Source organism: Echinops telfairi, unplaced genomic scaffold (genome assembly GCF_000313985.2).
Source record: "Echinops telfairi isolate 266 unplaced genomic scaffold, ASM31398v2 ScPeMD7_7425;HRSCAF=8463, whole genome shotgun sequence".
Lineage (NCBI taxonomy): Eukaryota > Metazoa > Chordata > Mammalia > Afrosoricida > Tenrecidae > Echinops > Echinops telfairi.
The window spans coordinates 8,513,535-8,535,296 of record NW_022111325.1 but is presented as its reverse complement, the minus strand read 5'-3'; the positions used below and the strand labels follow the sequence as shown (position 1 = coordinate 8,535,296).

The 21,762-nt window shown below is 43.8% G+C and overlaps 1 pseudogene; it reads right to left on the bottom strand.

Moving 5' to 3' along the window:
• The window catches only part of LOC115872556, a 24,509-nt pseudogene extending 2,949 nt beyond the window's left edge, over positions 1-21,560 (bottom strand).
• Positions 21,561-21,762: the final 202 nt, after the last annotated feature.

Below are 21,762 nucleotides of genomic sequence, written 5' to 3'. Positions count from 1 at the left end.
TATCTATCATCTATCTATCTATCTAAAGTCATAAGTGTCCTGGTCTTGTTTCTCTAGAGAACCCTGTCTAACACAACTGTTTAGTTGATTCTGATTCATAGTGACCCATGTGGGCAGAGTAGAATTGTTCCAAAATGTTTCCAAAGCTGTGACCTTCTGGAAACAGACCACCAGACCTTACTTCCCAGGTTCCTCTGAGTGGCCTTGAACTGTCAACCTATCTGTTATTAGCCCAACACTTAACTACTTTCACCACTCAGATAAAGTTAGGTAATGGGTAAAAATAGTTAATCTCATTACCAGGTTGGCACAAAGGGGAAAGACTTGTCAGTGCTGTCTGTTGGCAAGGTTGTGGGGGGAAACAAGCCCTCTTCTACTTTGTTGGTGGGAATGCCCATGGAGAGTGATTTAACAATCTTTGACAAAACTACACAATTGGACCAGTAGGTAACATCATGATAAATGGAAAAAATATTGAAGTTGTCAAGGCTTTTGTCTCGCTTAGATCCACAGTCAATGCTCATGGAAGCAGTAGCCAAGAGATTAAAAGATGCACTGCATTGGGTAAATCTGCTGCACAGACCTCTTTAAGGTATTTAGAAGCAAGGATGTTACTTTGAGGACTAAGGTGTGCTTGACCCAAACTAGGGTATTTTCTTTTCTGTTTTTAAAAAATCATTTTATTGGGGGCTCGGACAACTCTTATCACAATCCAGCCAGCCAGCCATCGTGTCAAGCACATTTCTGCATTTGTTGCCATCATCATTCTCAAAACGTTTTTTTCCTATTTGAGCCCTTGGTATCAGCTCCTCATTTTCCCCCTCCCTCCCCCACTCTCCCTCCTTCATGGACTCTTGATATATACATTATTATTATTATTTTATGTCTTACACTGTGATGTCTCCCTTCACCCACTTTTCTGTTGTCCTTCCCCCAGGGAGGGGGTTATATGTGGATCCCTGTGATTGGTTCCCCCTTTTTCCCCCACCTTCCCCTTACCAGCCTGGTATTGCCACTCTCGGTATTGGTCCTGAGGGGCTTATCTGTCCTGGATTCATTTCAATGGCCTCATATGCATGCGAAAGTAGGACACTGAATAAGGAAGACCTAAGAATACTTGATGCTTTTGAATTATGGTGTTGGCAATGTTGAATGTTGAAAGTACCATGGACTGCCAGAAGAACAGACACATCTGTTTTGTCAGAAGTACAGCCAGAATGCTCCCTAGAGGCAAAGAGGATGGCAAGCCTTTGTCTCACATACTTTGGACATGTCAGGAGAGAACAGTCCCTGCAGAAGACATACTTTGGCATGTTTGGTAAAGCAGAAGGGTATTGTGGTAGTTACATATTCTCCTGTCAACATGAGCAAAGAGATGGAGGCTAGCCTGTCAATCAGGTCATAACTAATGAGGCCTCCGTGTGGGCATAGCCTTCTCCTGAGGATTCTGGGAACTCCCCTCTTCCTCCTTGGAGGTAGACACACACTTTCTCTGCTTGACATTCCTGTTGAGAAGCCACATGGAGCTACACTGATGGAGCCAGAGCCCTGGGATTGGAGGAGCCATGTGGAGACCCACACCAGCGTTGAGATGCTTCCTCTGCCACTGGATCCATAGGACCTTTTACCCACTGGCCTGTGATCTTCCTGCATTCAGTATCATTGCATGTGCTGCATGAGTCTAAAGGGGCATTTATGCGTTAGTATAAGACATATGGGCTAATATCGGACTTACGGACTTGATCTGGACTGGGCTGTGTGCTTTCTCAATATACAGTTGCTCTTTTATATAAAGCTCTTTCTTATACACGTGAGTGTCTCTGGATTTGTTTCTCTAGTCAACCCAGACTAACACAGGCACTGAGAAAGAGGAAGACTCTTGACAAGGTGGATGGACACAGTGGTTGTAACCATGGGCTCAAGCAAAAGAACAGTTGAGGATGGCGCAGGACCAGGCAGTGTTTTGTTCTGCTGTGTAGAGTCTTATGGGTGGGAACTGCCTTGAGGGTACCTGTTGTGAGGTAGGTGAGAGGTGCCAGAGACCAAATCAGTCGAATTAGAACAAACAGGCTTTATCAGGGAGAAAAACCCAGCCTGGGTGAAGTTCCACAGTCCACAATGTCCAGGCTGGGGGAGTCACACTGCAGGCTACAATGCTGCTGCTTATATGGACAAGTATGTCCGGGTTTCTGGAATGTAAGGTGTCTTCCTGGTTCCGGGTGTATTCATGCCGAGTGCAGAGTGGTGGGCAAGAACAAAGCGGGCACTGAGCCAAACAGGATGTGATGGGTTCAGAGTGGAGAGTGGAGAGCAAAGTGGGCACTGAGCCAAATGGGCCATGCCGGTGCCCGGTGCAGAGCGGCAGCGGGTTGAGAACAAAGTAGGCCATTAGCCAGCTCTGGTCAGCTCCACAGGTGTGTGTGGGAGATTCAAGGCCACTTGCTGCTAGTTGTTTCAGCTAGCTCTGGTCAGCTCCGCACAGGTGGGGAAGCCTCAAGGTCACTTGCTGCTAGAAGGCAGCCTGGTATTGATGTGGCCATACGGCTGTAAAGGTGAAACTGAGGTACAGGGAGACAGATAGACATAACTGACAGGGCAAGGGAGAACAGAAACAGAAACAGCTTTATTAGGGGGAGCTCCTGGACGAGGTTCTGTGACCTAGGCCAACAGGTCAGGGAAGTCTGCTCAGCAGCTTGACTCCTTGCTGTTTTTTCAAACCCAGAACATCTGGTTTCACCGGTTATCTTATCTGATGCCATCTGATGCTGATCTCCCAGGACATGCAGGGAAGCCCATGCAGGGCCCTGACCTGCTTCAGCTTAGTCCAAACAGTAACTACAAACAACATGTGCATTTAAAATTCCACTGGGAAATCCCATGTGTAGGAATTCACCCTGAAAGTATATCTCTGAGGGAAATATGGTGGGGACTATATCCCCTAACTTATAACAGAGGGAATCTGGAAAGCTGGTATTCCATGGTAGGAAAGCCTTCACTTTGGTAAGTTAGAGGTAAAGCCCAAGTACATTATCCTGCTTTAAATATCATTCCCACAGATTCTCCCCTAAGAGCTAGGTTGCCTTAAAGTGAGCACATGGTTGATTATAGCTCCCTGTAGCAGCAGACATCCTTTTCTTATCTCTCCCCCCTCCCCACGTGTCACCCAACCCCCCTTGTACCTTCCCCCAATGCAGGTATTAGGTCTCCTCACCTGTGAGCTCAGGGAGCTTACTGTAGATCCCACCCACCTTGTGATGCATGTAACCGTGGGATACAGAAAGGTTTCCCCCCAGGTTGTTCCTTCAAAATATATGGCAAACCTAGGATGCTGCTTGCAACACATGGTACATGACTGTACACTTGGAGGTCAGCTTCTGCTCCTTAGAGGCTATCTCCCTGAGGGCATCAGTCATGGAGAGCACTCAGACACCGCTGTCTGTCACACTGTAGGTGGGGCCCACTCCCTGCTGATAAGGACAGTGGCTTGTCTCCCTGAAGGAGAGCCTAGAGACAAGGTCAAGCCAACTCAAGGACAACCAAGTTAGGCTGCCATCTTGAGTCCAGGATCCACCCCTCTTGTCACCTGTGTACCCCTAGTCCCTCCCCTTCCTATTGCGTGTATACCCCCTAGCTCATCCCCTTCCTGTCACACGTATGCCTATTGGACAGCCCCTTCCTGTTATGATGTGGTTACCTACAATCAGGGAGCTTGCACACCCCGAAGTGTACATAAGAATAAAAATATACTCTCTCTTTCTGTGCAGACCTGGCTGATGAGATCATGGCTATCCTGGAGGTGAGCATGCTACCATGAAATGTGTCTGATTCCGTTATTTTACTCTCCTATCTTCTATGATTTTACTATGATCTTTATATATTATAATCGTACAATTGTGCTTACGGACCCTGCGGTTGTCAGAGGCTGGTTTACTCTGACAGGAATATGCATGTCTTATGGCTACCTATAAATGTCTCAAGATAGTAAAGGTCTCTATCACTCCTCCCAGTTCCATGTGGTCCATCAAGAGCTGAGGTGAACATGCTACCATGAAATGTGTCTGACTCCTTTATTCTACTCTTTCCCTATCTTTCTTATCCTCTATGACTTTATTATAATCTTTACATATTATCGCCATACATTTGCACTTGCTGGTTTCTGCTGACATATCTCTGTTGTTGGGTGCCATGGAGTCAGTGCTGACCCGTAGCGACCTTATGCACAAGAGAACTAAACACTGCCTGGTCCTGCACCATCCTCACAACTGTTCCTGTGCTGAATACCAGTGACATCGCATCTAGGATCACAGCAGCTCACAAGCCACCACAGTACAACAGACTGACAGACAAGTGGTGCGGTATCTCTCTAACAATACAAAACTACGTAGGCACAAGTTGTAAAGTTTTAATTACTATCTTCTTTAAAAAAAATCATTATATTGGGGGCTCTTACAACTCTTATCACAATCCATACAGACATCCATTGTGTCAAGCACATTTGTTGCCATCATCATTCGCAAAACATTTGCTTTTTACTTGAGCCCTAGGTATCAGCTCCTCATTTTTTCCCCTCCATCCCCCACCCTACCTCCCTCACGAGCCCTTGATAATTTATAAATTTTTATTTTTTCATGTCTTACACTGTCTTCCTTCACCCACTTTTCTGTTGTCTGTCCCCCAGGGAGGGGATTATACGTAGATCCTTGTGATTGGTTCCCATTTTCTCCCCTATCTTCCCCTCCTGGTATCGCTACTCTCATTATTGTTCCTGATGGGTTTATCTGTCCTGGATTCCCTGTGTTTCCAGCTCTTATCTGTACCAGTGTACATCCTCTGGTCTAGCCAGATTTGTAAGGTAGAATTGGGATCATGATAGTGGGGGGAGGAAATATTAAAGAACTTGAGGAACGTTGTATATTTCTTTGGTGCTACACTGCACCCTGAGTAGTTCACCTCCTCCCTGTTACCCTTGTCTAAGGGGATGTCCAGTTGCTTACAGATGGGCTTTGGGTCTCCACTCCACACTTTTCCTCATTCACATCAATATGATTTTTGTTCCGGGTCTTTGATGCCTGATTCCTGATCCCATTAACACCTCATGATCACACTGGCCGGCATGCTTCTTCCATGTGTGCTTTGTTGCTTCTGAGATAGGTGGCTGGTTGTTTATCTTCAAGCCTTTAAGTCTCCAAATGCTATATCTTTTGATAGCCTGGCACCATCAGCTTTCCTCACCACATTTGCTTATGCACACATTTTGTCTTCAGTGATCTTGTCAGGAAGGTGAGCATCACAGAATGCTGGATTATTAGAAGGAAGTGTTCTTATGTTGAGGGAGTACTTGATTAGAGGCCCGATGGCCATCTGCTACCTTAATGCTAAACCTCTAAATATATGTACATAGATCTATTTCCCCATCATCATATATAAATATATTTACATACGCAGTTTATATTTAGGCCTCTATAAATGCCCTTTGCCTCCTAGTTTTTTCCTCTATTTCCTTTTACTTACCTCTTGTCCCACTGTCATACTCAGCCTTCATTTGGGTTTCAGTAATTTCTCTTGCCCTTGGCCTCCTATACCCTCCTCGCCATCGATTTTGTATCACTTGATGTTCCCTTGTCCCTGGGTTTGTTAACACCCACTTCCTTTCCCCACCTCTTCCTCTCCCCTGTTCCCCCAGAACTTTTGGGTCCCATTGCTTTCTCCTCCAGATGGTTTATCCCACTTATCTAGATAGACCCGAAGAGATGATAATGTGCACAAAAAATAAGACAGAGCAAAACAAAGCAACAAAAGAAAACAAAACAAGAACAACAAACCAATGACCAAATAAAAGAAAAGCCTGTTGTGGGGGTAGCCAGCCCCCACAACTAATCACGGGTTTGACAGGCGCAATTGTGTGGTTAAGATATAGAAGATCATAGTAAAGTCACAGAGAGGTGGAGGAGATAGAAGAGAGAGTAAGATAAGTGAGTCAAACACATTTCATGGTAGCATGCTCACCTCAGCTCCTCTTGGTAGTCCACGTGGAGGTGGGGGATGAGAAAGCAGGAGAGAGCTCTGGTGAGGTTTTATTTCTAACCAAAGCTTATATATCTTTGCGGGCATGCAAGCCCTGTGATTACAGATAACAATTTACGTCATGAGAAGGGGTTGTGACATAGGCAATACAAGCAATAGGAAGGGGATGACCTAGGGGTGTACACACAATAGTTCAGGGAGGGAATAGGGGTATGTATGTAGCAAGATGGGTGGATCTTAGACTCAATCTAGTAGCCCAAGCTTAGTCATCTTTGAATGGTCCCGGGCTTGCCTTTGGGCACTCCGTCAAGGGAACAATATCAGAAGGGAGTGGGCCCTACTTAGGGTGAGTCAGACTATACAGTCTGGTTGCTCTAGATACCCTTAAGGAGAATAACCTCTGACCTGCATTCAATGACCTAGTGCACAGTCATTTACCATGCGTAGTTAGCAGCATCTTGGGTTTGGCATATATTTGGGGGAGACAACTTGGGAGAAATCTTTCTGTTTCCCGCAGATCTGCTAATAATTGTCCAAAGGGGTGTACCACTCTGTTGTAAGCCTCAAACTGAAGGCAGTCAGCTCAAGCTCTGTGAGTCGGCAAACGCAGCTTCCCCAATTAAGTGCCCAGAGGCACCCCACTCTGAAAGCCAGCCTCTTGCACTAAAGCACTCATTTGCAAGGTTTCTCAAGTGGGTAATACCTTGGTTCTGGCTTCCTATGAGAAAGAATTCACGCCAAAGTCCATTGGTAATCCAAGTGAGTTTTTATGAAGGATAGGAGAAGTTATAGGTTTTACAGTTTCAAAAGAGTACGCGTTATTTCAGGGAGGCGTACCAAGCCTCGAATAAATTCACAGCTGGATACGAGCAACCTCATAGCATAGTGCACTCACACACGTGGCACTGAGGCCAGAGAGAGCATGGCACCGGAAGAGTGGGTGCAGGAGCAGGGTAAAAAGAGCCTGGCTTTCTCCCTGCCAGGGTATTTCAAACCTCTGGCTGGGGAGGCATGGCTGAAGGTATTGGTTGACCCCATTGGCTGAATTAAGCCCACTTGGGTAGGGTCATAAACCTGGGCCTAGTTTGGGCTACTCAGGTGTGCCGCCCACCTGACTTGGGGCCTGAATTTGAGCATGCCCAGTTTGGGGTCTTCATGGGTGGCTAATGTTCGCCTGATTCCCTTCCCAACCTCCTTTATGGGGGTTTTCACAGACATGCGACAACCCCCCGTTCCTATTCTGGCTACCTAACACCTGGATTGGGAAGTCCATCACACTGTTCCATGCTCTGGCTCCACCACTGCTCCTCTGATGTTATAACTATCAGTTGGATCCAGGAGGTTCACTGCACAGGAATCTTGGGTCCAGAGGACCCGCTCCACCCTGGTTCTTGCTGGTAATGGGATCCCTCCTCTTGCTTTTCAGAGGGCTCATTTTATCCCCAGCAGGATGGCACACCAGGGAAGCCTATTTGCAATTACTCACAGATGAATAATCTATCAGTATCTCCCCCACCTTCTTCCCAGATCAGGGAAAGGTCATTGGTGACTTTGGCTAGAAGAGCCATGTTACATAATTCCCTGCCCCTGCACAAATTAATTGGATTGCAGCATTGTTTACAATTGCAACATATTGAAAACTTAAAAATACAGAAGTATTTGGTTTAAAAAAATTATGGTTCATTCACATAATGAAATATTTGCTAGTGTAAAAGACAATAAGGAAGATCTCTATAAAGAAATTTGAAATGTTTTCCAGAATCTCTTGTTACAGAAAATAAACTAAGGCTCATTTTTGGTAAGAAAGAAGAGAGGTGGGGGTAAGGAAACCCTGCTATAGCCACATATTTTTGCAGAAATGGAAAAACATAAGTTGAAAAAAAAAGAACAAAACTGATGCTAAGAGGGGTACAGTCAAGGTAGCAGAGGGGTGTTGACAAAAATGTTTTGGTTCTCCTAGATTCCTCTAGGTCAAATAATTGTTTAGGAAGCAATTTAATGGAGACCATTTGACCTTAGCCATTAAAAAAAAAAAGTAGTTCCATGAAGTCATCTTCAAGTAGCAGGACTCTAGGTTTGAATAGAGCCACCTTCTGGATGTATGGTGAGTCCCTGGTGATTCTTGTTCTGTAACTGATGGACCTTGAAACATTGCGAGTACTTGATGCTTAGCTTCTGATGAATTAACAACAAAGATCTAAAGGGACCCAGTTTTCAATTAGTTTTCTCTCTGGGGAGCATATTCTGGATCTGTTCTAGTGATGCTGCTAGATTCAAATCCTATTTACTCATCATAATAATATTACTGTCCAATCCTATTTACTCACCATAATGATCTTCTATTACATGAACTTTTAATGTTTCTCTAAGCAGCATTTAGGTTTTTGACGGGTATAACATTTTGTCTAGTTTCAACTTTTTCTGGTTTGTGCACTGAAAAACTAATAAATCATCGAGGAAAAAGATGAATGGCATGGGAGTGTTTATAAGAGAGTTGAGGTTCTCTGCAGGAGCTATTACACTGCAGCAGCGCAGCAGCAACCACCCCAGAGCAGCCATGACTTCCTCTAACATCATGAAGGGGAAAGGGAGTCGCCATCAACTAAGACTTCCTGACCTTTTGCGTCATTTGCCTCTCAAACCCAGACCTCTCACTGCCATTCAGTTGGTTCCAACTCAGTACAATAAGACAGGGCAGAACTGGCCCTGCTAGTTCCCCAGTCTGAGACTGTAACTCTGCCCAAGTGGAAGTCCTGTTTTCTCCCCAGGGCAGGCTGGTGGCTTTGAACTGCTGATCTTGCAGTTAGTAGCCTAATGGGTGACCACTATGCCACCAGGCCTTTTGCCTCCGCCCCACCCTCACCCATGTTAAAAGACAATTTTCAGAAAAAGTTAAAATGAAATCTCATACAGATATCAAGATGAACACATTGAAGGTTTTAGTTTGCTCCTATGAGAAAACGAAGATGGTATAGCCTATTCAAAAAGAGACAAGACCGCATTTACAAGTGTTATCTACAATCTAAAATAACAAAGACCATGAAGAACTAGAAGCTGACAACGTGGAAGGATGTGTTGTAAGCACACAATACACGAAAGTGCAAGTTATTTTCTCCACCAGCTCTTGTCCCCCGACCCCCTCACCTGGGGTGGGGGGTAGACCGAGGTCTGTGTGTCTTGGGGACTTGGGAGAGATGCTGACCTGAGCAGATCTCCAAAGATAACAGGGTGAGATCCCTGAGGGTAGACGCCAATGCATTCCTGAGATCCCATTGTGGTCGCCCTTTTGAAACCAACCCAAGCAGAGACTATGCCCTTAAGTTGCCCACACTGGGCTCGAGTGGGCCCTAGGGGAGCCGCCTGCCCAGCCAAGCAGAGCACTGCTCTGGACACGGCAAAGGGGACACCTACTGGCGACTTGAGCTCGTGTTCTTTTCCCTCGCTGCGCGGAAGATCCACGTCTGGAAGACTCCACAGGCCAGGTGGACTCAGAAGTTGCCCGGTCTCCGCCAGTTTTGGACAGAGAGGCCCTGCTGGCGACGCCTCCAAGCGTGGAGAGTCCAGGCTGCATCAGGAAGGGAGAAGTGTGCACCGGGATGCCTTTTGTAGGACACCAGGTCCAGGAGGTGGGGGAGAGAGGGACAAACTAACCAACCAACTGCACAAGGTAGAACGCCACCGGTGTGTTTCCGAGATTGTAACTCTTTCTGCGAACAGAAAGCTTCCTATTTCTCTGGGGTGGAGTGGCTGTTAGCTTTAACTGCTGACCTTATAGTTAGGAGGCCAATGGGCAACCTCTGCGCCACCAGGGCTTCCGGGGGGCGAGTTTAAGGAGGTAACAATTAAACAGGCCTCCGGTCAACCACGTGATTGCCAGCCCCAGAGCCTGTACCCACCTCCCTTCTAGGGAGAGTCGATCCGGCAGGACCGGTTCTTCCCTTTTGTGAGGCTCCGACCCGAAAGGGCTGAGCCGGAAAGGCTGCAGCTAAGGAGGAAGTTTCATAATCTACAGAACAAAGGGCCGCGCTGGGAGCTGCCCCAGCTCGCGGGGTTTCTGTAGGCGGGTTGAGCAGGTTGGGAGCAGGTGAAGAAGAGAAAGGGGCTTGTGAAAGTGTTACTCCCATCCCTACCCCCTTTGACGTAGTGTAAAAAGAGAACTTTATTTTTCTAATTGTTTTGTACCTGTTCACTTGGAGGCCCAGTAACCTCACCAAATTCTGAGTTATGTCTACAAAGTCGTTACAAATATTATTGTTAATACTGTGCTTAAGGACAACAGAAAAGTGGGTGAAGGGAGACGTTGGACAGTGTAAGATATTACAAAATAATAATTTATAAATTATGAAGGGTCCATGAGGGAGGAGGGAACAGGGAGGGAGGGGGAAAATGAGGAGCTGATACCAAGGGCTTACAGGGAGAGCAAATGTTTTGAGAATGATGAGGGCAATGAATGTTCAAATGTGCTTGACACAATGGATGGATGTAAGGATTGTGATAAGAGTTGTATGAGCCCCCAATACAATGATTTTTAAAAAATACTGTGCTTAAAAATGAAGCGTCGGCAGTTCGAAGCCACCAGCAGCTCCTTGGGAGAAAGAGTGGGGGTTTTCTACTCCTGTGAACAGTGACCGTCTCGGAAACCCACAGGGGAGGCTCTGAGTCAGCATGGACTGGATGGCAGTGAGTTTGGTTTTTGTTTTTTGAGTTTTATTCATTATGCAGCCTAGAGTCTAGCGCCCCTTTTTCTTTTACTCTGAATCCTCTTTTGGAGGAGACCCTGCTATGAGGCTCACGCATTTGCCGGACACTGAAAGGTTGAACGTGCTGGCCGTGGAAACCTCCTGCAGGGCACATTTCCACTAGGCTGGTCTCCCTCAGAGGCCGCTGTACACAATCTGTTTGCTATTGGCTGCTACTCTAAAGTGGTGGTCCGACACACCATGTTGGGTAGTTTATAAAAAACTCCCTGCCTACTCAAGGTCACCCTAGAAGGCAGGGTTCAATTGCCCTGTGGATTTCTGAGACTGTAACTCTACGGGACTCTCATCTTTAACAGAAAGTCTCATCTTTTGCTGAGTGGCTGGTGGTTTGGAACTGCTGACCTTGTGCTTAGCAGCTCAACGGGTAGCCCATTAGGCCACCAGGGCTCAGGGGAAAGCGAGCCTGGAGCTCAGCTTCCATTAAGTTATAGGGCGGTTTGACTCCTTAACATGGATGTGGGGTCATCTTGAGTTGGAATCAACTCGATGGCTGCAAGTTTCTGGGGAAAAAATTAAAAATAAAATAAAAATATGGATATATATGTTTTCCACAGTTGAGTGGTATTGGTAGTTCTGTTTTAGGGATCATTCTTATGGCCCAAGGACATCTTCTTTTCTCAAAAAAAATTTTTTTTAAAGAAACGGAGACATATGGAAAATTACAACTAACATTTAAATTGATATTTTAACATTTATTTTCTTTTTTAAACACATATTAGTTTATAGCAAAAACAAGTAACAAAGCAAAACCAAACCAAACCAGCAACCCCAAACGCCATCACAGTGGTGGCAATGCAGGACCCTTGGGAACCTGGGACGTTAGTGGACTGCTGGCAGTGGCGTAACAGCGACGTCCTATTCTAGTGGTTCTCACAGCAGCGTGTTTCAGCGCTCATAAAATTGCTCACACCTTGGAGATCAGGAATCCCTCTCATGGGAATATGCCCTAAGGAAATAATTAAACAAGCAAAAGGATATATGAAACTGAAAGATGTTCATTGTAACATGATTTGAAAGAGTGAGAAATTGGAAAGTAGCCAAGATTTCAACAATAAACAGACTGTTAAGTTAATTATTGCACACCAGCCAATGGAATAGTATGCAGCTATTAAACAGGGTAATTATGAAGAACATGAAAAAATGTTTATGATATTTGGGTGTGCAATCCATCTAATAGCAAAATGCAGAATTCAAAATAGCATCCTTTTTTTAATTATACCTGCGGGGAAAAAATGTCATAGGCAAAACTGTGGAGTATAAGAACAACACAAATATTAGGATAGTGGTTTTGGAAATTGTTTTTGGCTTTTAGAAATTTTATTTGAGGTACATATTCTGATTATGATAATAATGGAGAGGTCTGATTATATAGTCTTATGCTGGTGGGCTTTTCCAAAATATAACTTTAAAATAGTTAAAAATATCACTCTCATGCAACTATACCGGGAGCCTACATGGAAGGTTTGTTTAAGCAACTCCCTCTGGAGGGAAATGGCAGCTAGTAAAGGTGATTCACAGAGCCTTTCAGGATCAGAGTTATTTAGTCAGGAAAAAAGCATGCTGGGTTATATCAATAGGATTGGAGACAAAACTGGGCAATTAAACTTTGGGGTTATTTTTATTACTGGATGGACATTGTTTTCAGATTGGTTACAGCAGCACTGTCTAAAGCAAGTCATATGTCACGCCACCAGGCGAAGGAGCACGGCTTGCTGAGGTGCTTGCTGAAGGCAAAAGGAACACAGAATGGCTAATGGAAGAAAGTAGTTCTAAATACCAGCTATGGCCAGGGGACCAGTTGCAGAAACAAGTACTGTCACTGCTTGAGTATTTCATCCTTATGTATATACAGCAAATATTGTTTTGCTCACTTATAAAATAAAGGTGTAAACAGGGTTAGTGCATGTTAGTTGTATCCTGTTAGGCACAAGTACAACTCTGTCATTGTCTTTGGAGATTATGTATGATTTAAGGAGATGTGTATAGATGTCAAGTTGACTGGGGTGGATTATGATAGTTGAGTTTTGTCAACTTGGCTGAGCCAGGGTTCTCAGTGGTTTGGAAGTCCTCCATAATATAACCAACTCCCCCCCCCCCCAAAAAAAAAATATATATGTATATAAAACACCAACTCCACGATGGAACCTGCTGTGAACAGCTAAACAGTTATAAGAAGATTAGGGTGAATACAACCTCCTTGCTCAGGTCACAGCCCTGATTCAATTGTAAGGAGGTTTCCTCATGGGTGTAAGCTACTTCCCATATAAGTAGAAGCTGTGGAAAGCTTGCTTGCTTATTGCTGGGTCTGGATCTGGCATCTGGCTCAAAGATCTCTGGTTCTTTAGACTTGAGCTAATGGCCTGCCATATTGCCCAATTCTGGGAGCTATCAGTAGCCTGACATCTGATCTACTGAGCTGGAATTTATTTGCCTCTGGAGCCTGTGGTCTTCCTGCTGATCTTAGATTTATCAGCCCCTGAAGCTATGTGCATCAGGAGAAGCCTACAGTTTAATTTCTGACCCATAGATTTGAAAGTGGACTGGACTTCCTTCTACAATGGAGGCAGCCATTTTTGGGATATAATTCCCTTTCTTTATATATGTATGTATAAGCTCACTGGTTTTGTTCCTCTAGGGAACCCAGCCTAACACAGTACACTTGAAAAATTCACATAGACTCTCATCAAAGCCCGTGAAACATTATTACCTCTATGTGTTAGTTGGGTTGACTAGAGAAACAAGTTCATAGACACTCATGTGTATAAGGAAGAGCTTTATTTACATGAGCCATTGAATATTGAGAAAACATCCCAGCTCAGTCCAGTTCAAGTCCACAAGTCTGATATTAGCCCATGCATCCAATACCAGTCTATAAATTCCTTTTCAGACTCACGTAGCACATGCAATGATACTGAAAGCAGGAAGATCACAGGCCAGTGGGTGGAAAGTCTTGTGGATCCAGTGGTGGTGGAAGCATCTTAGCTCTGGCATGGGTCTCCACATGGCTCCTCCAGCTCCAGGGCTCTAGCTCTATCAGTACAGCTCCATGTGTCTTATCAGCAGGAATGTCTTGCAGGGGGTGTCTCTGTATCTGGCCTCCAGTGAGCTATTTATCTCCTAGTGTCTCCAAATAAGGTGATCAAGTTGTGACCTGATTGACAGGCTAGACTCCACCCTTTCACTCTTAGTAGTCTCAAGATGACAACAGATTATGTAACTACCACACTCTATGTTATAGGTTGGCAATTGACAAGGCCATGGCTTGAGTCAGTTGCACCTTTATCATTGTCTTAGTTATTTAGTGTTGCTATAACAGAAATACTCCAAGTGGATGACTTTAACAAACATAAATCTATACAGTCACAGTTTCAGAGGCTAGCAGTCCAAATTGAGAGTGTCAGTTCTATGGGCAGACTTTCTTTCTGTGTTGGCTCTAGGGGTAAGTCTTTGACTCCTTTCAACATCTATTGGAGGTCTCCAGGTGCTATGGCATCGATCTTGTTCTGTCTGGGTCTAGGACAGTCTCAGCAATGGGACCCCAAGTAGAAAGATACACTCTGCCCCTGGTTCTACTTTCTTGGTGGTATTGAGTTTTCTTTAATCTCTGGTAATTTGTTTAATCTCTTTTATATTTTAAAAGAGATGGACTAAAGATACAACTAAATCTAGTAGACCGTATCCTGCCATTTTAACATAACTTCTTCTAAGGCTGGTGGTTAACTCATTGACCTTGAGATTAACAACCAATACTTAACCCACTACCCCACCAGGGCATGACAAATATTATAGAAGTTAAGGATTATAATGCAAAAGAAGAGCTGATACCAAGGGCTCAAACAGAAGGTAAATGTTTAGAAAATAATGATGGCAACATGTACAAATATGTTTGATACAATTGATGTATGGAATGTTATAAGAGCTATGAGTCCCCACAAAAATGATCTTAAAAAAAAAGAGAATTATAATGCACAGGATAACTACATCAGTTCATAAAATAGTGGATAATGAAATAATACTGCCATCTGTAGGAAACAGAAGGATTTCTCTCAAGTTGTCTCCTCCAAATATATGCCAAACTTAGCTATTTGCAAATGATTGTACACTTGGAGGTCATCAGAAGTAGATGGGGAGGGGGGTTATTCTCCCTAAGGGTTATCAGCCATCTAGAGCAAACAGTCACCACTGTTTATCCCACAACAAGTAGGGCCCACTCCCTTCTGATAAGGATAGTAGTTGTCTGTTTCCTTGTAGGAGACCCCAGAGAGGTCAAACCCGCCCAAGGATGACCAAGGTTAGGCTGCCATCATGAATCTAGGGTCCACCCATCTTGTCACATGTGTACCCCTAGATCTTCCCATTCCTATGGGCACACCCCTAGCTCATCCCCTCCCTGTCACGCTTATGCCTATCATAGATCCCCTTCCTACAATGTGCATGCCTATTGTACTGCCCCTTCCTGTGATGTGTGGTTACCTGAAATCACACCCTCCCAAGTAGATATAACCTTGGGTTAGCAATAAACAGTGTCCTCCAGCCTCCTGCCTGGTCCTCCAGCCTTGTGCCGGTCCTTGAGCATCCTGCCGGGTCCCCGCCCCACCTCACCTCCTTCCACGCTGTGCACGGACCTGGCCGATAAGATCATGGCCATCCAGGAGGTGAGCATGCTACCATGAAATGTGTCTGACTCCATTATTCCAATCTCTCATGCTCTCGATGACTTTAATATAGATCTATATATCTCAATATATCTATATCTATATATCTCAACCGTACAATTGTGCTTACTGAACCCGTGATTAGTGGTGGGGGGCTGGCACCCCACTTCCAACCAAGCCATCCAAGTTGACACATGTTTCTTTTAGGTATAGTTCAATCCATAATTGCCATCAAAATGACATTTTTGCTTTGAAAACCTTAAAGAGATCTTTTGCAGCAGATTTGTCCAATGCAATACTCTCATAGCTCCCCTCATCATTTCCTTAGCTTCATATGCATGGCAAGTTGGATATAAAGACAGAAGTATTGCTTTGCTCAAACAGTGGTGCTGGCAAAGAATAGGAAATATGCTATGGGCGGTCAACAGAACAATTAGTCCTAGAAGATATTCAACTTGAATGGTCCTCAGTAGTGAGGATGGAAAGACTTCTACTGGTTTGCTTTGGATAGGTCAGCAGGGAAGACCCTTTGCTGGAAAAGGAAATGGTGGTTACTGAAGTAGGTCAGTGAAAATGAGGGAATCAGTCAATGAGATGGATTAACAAACTAGCTGCAACAATAGACTCATACACCACTGACCAAGAAGATGGCTCAGGAGCTGGCAACATTTTGTTGTCATACAAAAATGTCTCCCTCCTTGGGTTGGAGCTGACTCAATGGCAGCTCCCAACATGTAGCTGGTGAGAATAGTGAAATTAGTGACTGTGGGGTAAGCCAGCCCCTCACACTATCACAGGTTCAGTAAGTGCAATTGTTCGGTTAAAATATATATAAAGATTATAGTAAAATCATAGAGAGATAGGAGAGAGAGTAAAATGAAGGAGTCAGACACATTTCATGGTAGCATGCTCACCTCCTGGATGGTCATGATCTCACCAGCCAGGTCTGCGCACAGCACGACCAGAGAGGGCAGAAGAGAGTGAGTGACATTTTTTACTAACCAAGGATTATGTATGTTTGGAGACGTGCATGCGCCTTAATTACAGGTAAAGACATACATCACAGGAAGGGATTGTACAATAGGCATACACATCACAAGAAAGGGATGTACAATAGGCATAAATGTAACAGGAAGGGGATGAGCTAGGGGTGTACAAGTAATAGGAAGGGGAGGGACTAAAGGTATACATGTGACAAGAAGGGCGGACCCTAGACTCAATATGGCAGCCTAACCTTGGTCGCCCTTGAGTGAGCTAGACCTCCCTGGGCTATCCTTCAGGAAAACAATCTACTACTGTCTTTATCAGAAGGGAGCGGGCCCTATAGTCTGATTGCTCTAGATGACTGATAACCCTTAGGGAGAATAACCTCTCACCCACTTTCGTTGGCCTTCAAGTGTGTAGTCATTTACCATGTGTTGCAAGCAGCATTTTGAGTTTGGCATATATTTGGGCGAGACAACTTGGGAGAAATCTTTCTGTTTCCCACAAGTGACCAGTAAGTAGTACATTTAGCTTGTGGCAAGTACGAATACTCTTTCAAGGTTCCGCTTCCTGACCCAACCAACCACTAGGTGATTTGGCAAATATTAGAGGTAGTATGAACTTTTGCTTTTTTTATATTTAGGATGAACTTTTATGGATATTCTATTGGGAAAAGGGAATAGATTCTGTTTTATTTTATTTTTTTAGTTTTTAAAGCACAGTTTACAATTTACTACAACAATGAGAATTTCTTAGTTTATGTCATAGCTTAAAAAAATCAATAATATCGGGGCAATATTAAATTTTATTAATAAAAATACATTCAGTTAAAATGTGCTGTCATGCTTGAAATAATAATCTTTATTTTTATTTTACTCACTTGTTACCACCTTTGTTTTTAGAAGTATTTTCCCTTGCGGAACTACTCTCTGGAGTTTTGAACTCTATCAATAATTATTCAGAGGAATAGCTAGAATTTTGCACTAGCATCACCATGTATATTCACAGTGCTGGGCAGGTATTGACTTTACACATCAAAGGGACCTATTGGTGATTCCTGCAAACAGGGCATTTTGTGAGTACACACGGTCACAGTAGCTTCCACAGAGTCCCTTGTGATCTATGCCCTTCCCCATCGTCCCAGTTCAAGAGGCCGTTTGACACAAAAGGCATGTTCAAGAGGGCTTGTGTTATCTCCTCTTTGATGCCACACTATTTGGAAAGCAGGCACTAAGGAGCTGATGGTAAACTCAACAGATCTAAAGAAATAAATATTATCTAATGATTTCCGGTGTTTGATAGTGTTCAAAGTGTGTGCGGCCTATGAGTTAGAAATCTCATGGAGCCAGTACAAGTCCACAATCCTTTATCTGCAGTTCCCCAATACAAAAAAGCTCTGAAATTGGAATGAAGACAAAATAACATGTTCGGTATCAAACCCGGAAATGAACAGTGGTTACCTATTGCGAGCGAATGGAATTGTTAATGAAAGGGGTATAAAGGGAGGCTGCTAGGTGGCTGTTTATGTTCTGTTTGTTGGTCTGGTTGCTGGATACAGTGTTGGGAAAATAAGTTCATTTTCTTTTACATGTAGAAAATTGGCCTTATGATTTGTGTGTAAATTGTATATTAACATGTATTTCATGGAACCGATTACAAGGAACTATATGTGACCTCCTCCCTGGGGGACGGATAACAGAAAAGTGGGTGAAGGGAGACATCGGACAGGGCAAGATATGACAAAATAGCAATTTATAAACTATCACGGGCTCATGAGGGAGGGGAGAGCGGGGGAGGGAAAAATGAGGACCTAATGCCAGGGGCTTAAGTGGAGAGGAAATGTTTTGAGGATGATGAGGGCAATGAATGTACAAATGCGCTTTACACAATTGATGTGTGTATGGATTGTGATGAGTTGTATGAGCCCCTAATAAAATGATTAAAAAAATTAATTAAAAACAAACAAAAAAAACCCATGTATTTCACATAGACGATATCCTATATCTTGCTTTATTTGTGGTTAGGTGTCATCTAATTCGTTTCAACTCCTTTCTCCTATCTCCTGTCTCCAACAGAACCCTGCCTGGTCGGCCACCATTCCTCCCAATTATTGCTGTGTTTGAGATTCTTTTTGTTGCCTCTGTGTCATCCCATCCAGTTGAAGGTCTTTCTCTTTTTTTGTCTGATTCCCTACTTTACCACGCATGATGTGTCTCCCCAGGAACTGGTCACTCCTGAAACATCTAGATGATGTGAGCTGAAGTCTCGACATTTCTGCTTCTAAGGATAATTCTGGCTGTAGTTCTTTCAAGACAGATTTCTTGTTTGTAAATGTCCATGGTGTATTTACTATTCTTCACCAATGTCATTACGCAAAGGCATTCATTTCCCTTTAGCTATTCTTATTCATGGTCTAGTGTTTAAAAATGTATATGAGGTAATTGAAAATAACATGGTTTGGGTCAGGTTTACCTTAGTCCTCAAAGTGACATCTTTGCTTTTGAGCGTTTTCAAGATATCTTTTGGAGCAAATTTATCCAATGTAATTTGTTGTTTCATTTATTCCATTGCTGCTTCCATGACTCTGATTGTGAATTGAAGTAAAATGAACTCTCAATGAGATTCTGACATTAGTTAACCACAAGAGATCACCAAGGGATTCTTGGGAATTGGAGATTTCTGTAAACAATCAAGTAGATTTTTCAGGTCCATTTTTTTTTGGTGGCGGGGAGTCCATTAGGCATGTTATTTGTTTCAATGCATTACATCTCTAGCTAAAGGAGTCCAGCACTTCCCCTCACATGCATTTTCACCAGGCTTCCTCATGGTCTATGATGCCAGCTGAGGTTGTCAGCACAATGAAACCAAAATGACGGCACAGGGCAGATTATTCCAGCACGTACCTAGATCGTTGAGCTGCATGTCAAATCTAGGGCTGAACACTCCACACTTCTTTAACCTGCCGTAGCATTCACAACAAATTTCCCAGCTCTGTGACCATCAATGATTTCAAATTCGCCAATGTAGCCTTGCTTCATCCTTGAAGTTAGAAACCAGACAATGACTTTGGACCACAGCCTGATAAGAACTTGGGACTTGCCTCTCTTCTTGGCGGTATTGATGCTCTTGAGAGGGATGTTCTTGCCCACCATTATGGTGGCAGGGAAAGATGGTGGAATGAGGCAGAAAGAGGATGGCCAGGTCCAAATTCTTATGTGTGACCTCTCCATTTCTCTTCTTCCTTCTGAACCAGCAAACTGTTTGACATGACACACTATCCAGGCTAGTTTGGGTTGGGCGAGACTGCTTGGATGTATACCATCTGGAGAGCAGGCACCAGAGAACTGATGGTTTTATAGTTCTAATGAAAGAGTATAATCTAGTGTTTGTTCAAAGTTTTATGATTTACAAAGTGAAGCACACAACCCAACCCTTTTGTTCCTCATAATAGCTTTAGAAATTAGAAAAGTGGCTCGTGTGTTGTCAAACTTTCGCGTTTGATTTCATGAGAGAGGAGAGAGAATCACCATCATTAGCATTCAGCCCATGACTTATCGCTCTCTGTTGGTGTAGAGATGTAGACATAACCTCCATCCTCCATCCTTTTTACAGATTCTGACACCAGCAGTCTCTTCTGTGACACGCTCCACTCTGGTCTGATTGCCATTGCAATAGTGCACAGAGCTCACAGACAGTACTCACAATTATGGTATCAATTACAGAATTGTTGTTAGTTGTTAGGTCCATCCACTAGGTTCTGACCCACAGTGATTGTATACACAACAGAACTAAACACTGTCTGGTCCTGCACCATCCTCACAATTGTTCCTATGCCTGAGCGCATTGTTGCAGCCATTGTGTCAATCCATGTTGTTGGGAATCTTCATCTCTTTCACTGCCCCTCTACTTTACCAAGTATGATACTCTTCTCCGGGTATTGGGCTCACCTGGCAGCATGCCCAAAGTGTGTGAGACGAAGTCTTGCCATTCTTGCCTTTAAGGAGCAGGCTGGCCATACTTCTTAGAAACTTGTGTGTCTTTTGGCAGTCCATGGTACTTTCAATATTCTTTGCCAGCACCACAATTCAAACTCATTTCTTTTTCTTTGGTCTTCCTTATTCAATGTCCAACTTTCACATGCATATGCAGCATTTGAAAATATCATGACTTAGTTCAGGTGCACTTTAGTCCTTAAACTAACATCTTACAATGCATTATTTGATCTCTTGACTGCTGCTTCCATAGATATTAATTGTGGATACAAGCAAGATGAAATCCTTGAGAACTTCAATCCTTACTCCATTTATCATGAGTTTGCATATTGATCCAATAGTAAGGGTTTTGGTCTTCTTTATTGAGTTGTAATCCATACTAAGGCTGCAATCCTTGATCTTCATCCACAAGTGCTTCAAGTCCTCCTCATTTTCAGCAAGCAAAGTTGTGACATCTGCATAGTGCAGGTTGTTGTTAACAAGCCTTCCTCCAATCCTGACATTGAATTCTTCATATACTCCAACTTGTCTGATGATTTTCTCAGCATACAGATTGAATACACATGGTGAGAGACTGTAACCCTGATGCACATCTTTCCTGATTTTAAACCATACAGTATTCACTTGCTCTGTTCACACAACTGCCTCCTGACTCATGTTCAAATTCTCCATGAGCACAATGAGGTGTTCTGGGATTCCTCTCCTTCTCAAGGATTCCCATAGTTTGTTATGATCAACACGATCCCATACCTTAGCATAATCATTAAAACACAAGTAGGTATCTTTCTGGTATTCTCTGTTTTCAGTCAAGATCCATCTAACATCAGCGATGGTATCCCCTGCTCCATGCCCTCTTTTTAATCCTGCTGGAACCTCTCTGGTAGCTCCTTTCATTGTAGTGATATAACCATGGCTAGATGATCTTCAGCAAAAGTTTTCTTGCATGTGATATGGGGGTAGCCAGCCCCCCATAACTAATTGTGGGTTTGGTAGGCGCAATTGTACGGTTAAGATGTATAAAGATTATAGTAAAATCATAGAGAAATGGGAGAGATGGGAGAGAGAGAGAAATCAGACACATTTCATGGTAGCGTGCTCACCTCCTGAACGGCCATGATCTCACCGGTCAGGTCCGTGTACAGCATGGGCAGAGAGGACAGGAGAGAGCTCTTGTGAGGGTTTATTTTAACCAAAGCTTATACAGTGAACCCTCGCCACTTCGCGCGTCGACTTCCGCGGCTTCACTCTATGGCGGTTTTTGCGTAACAGCGTGCTCTGTCATTACTGCCACTGATTGGCTCATACTGTACACGCTTCTGTCTGCATCGCTACGTATCGGAGCTACGT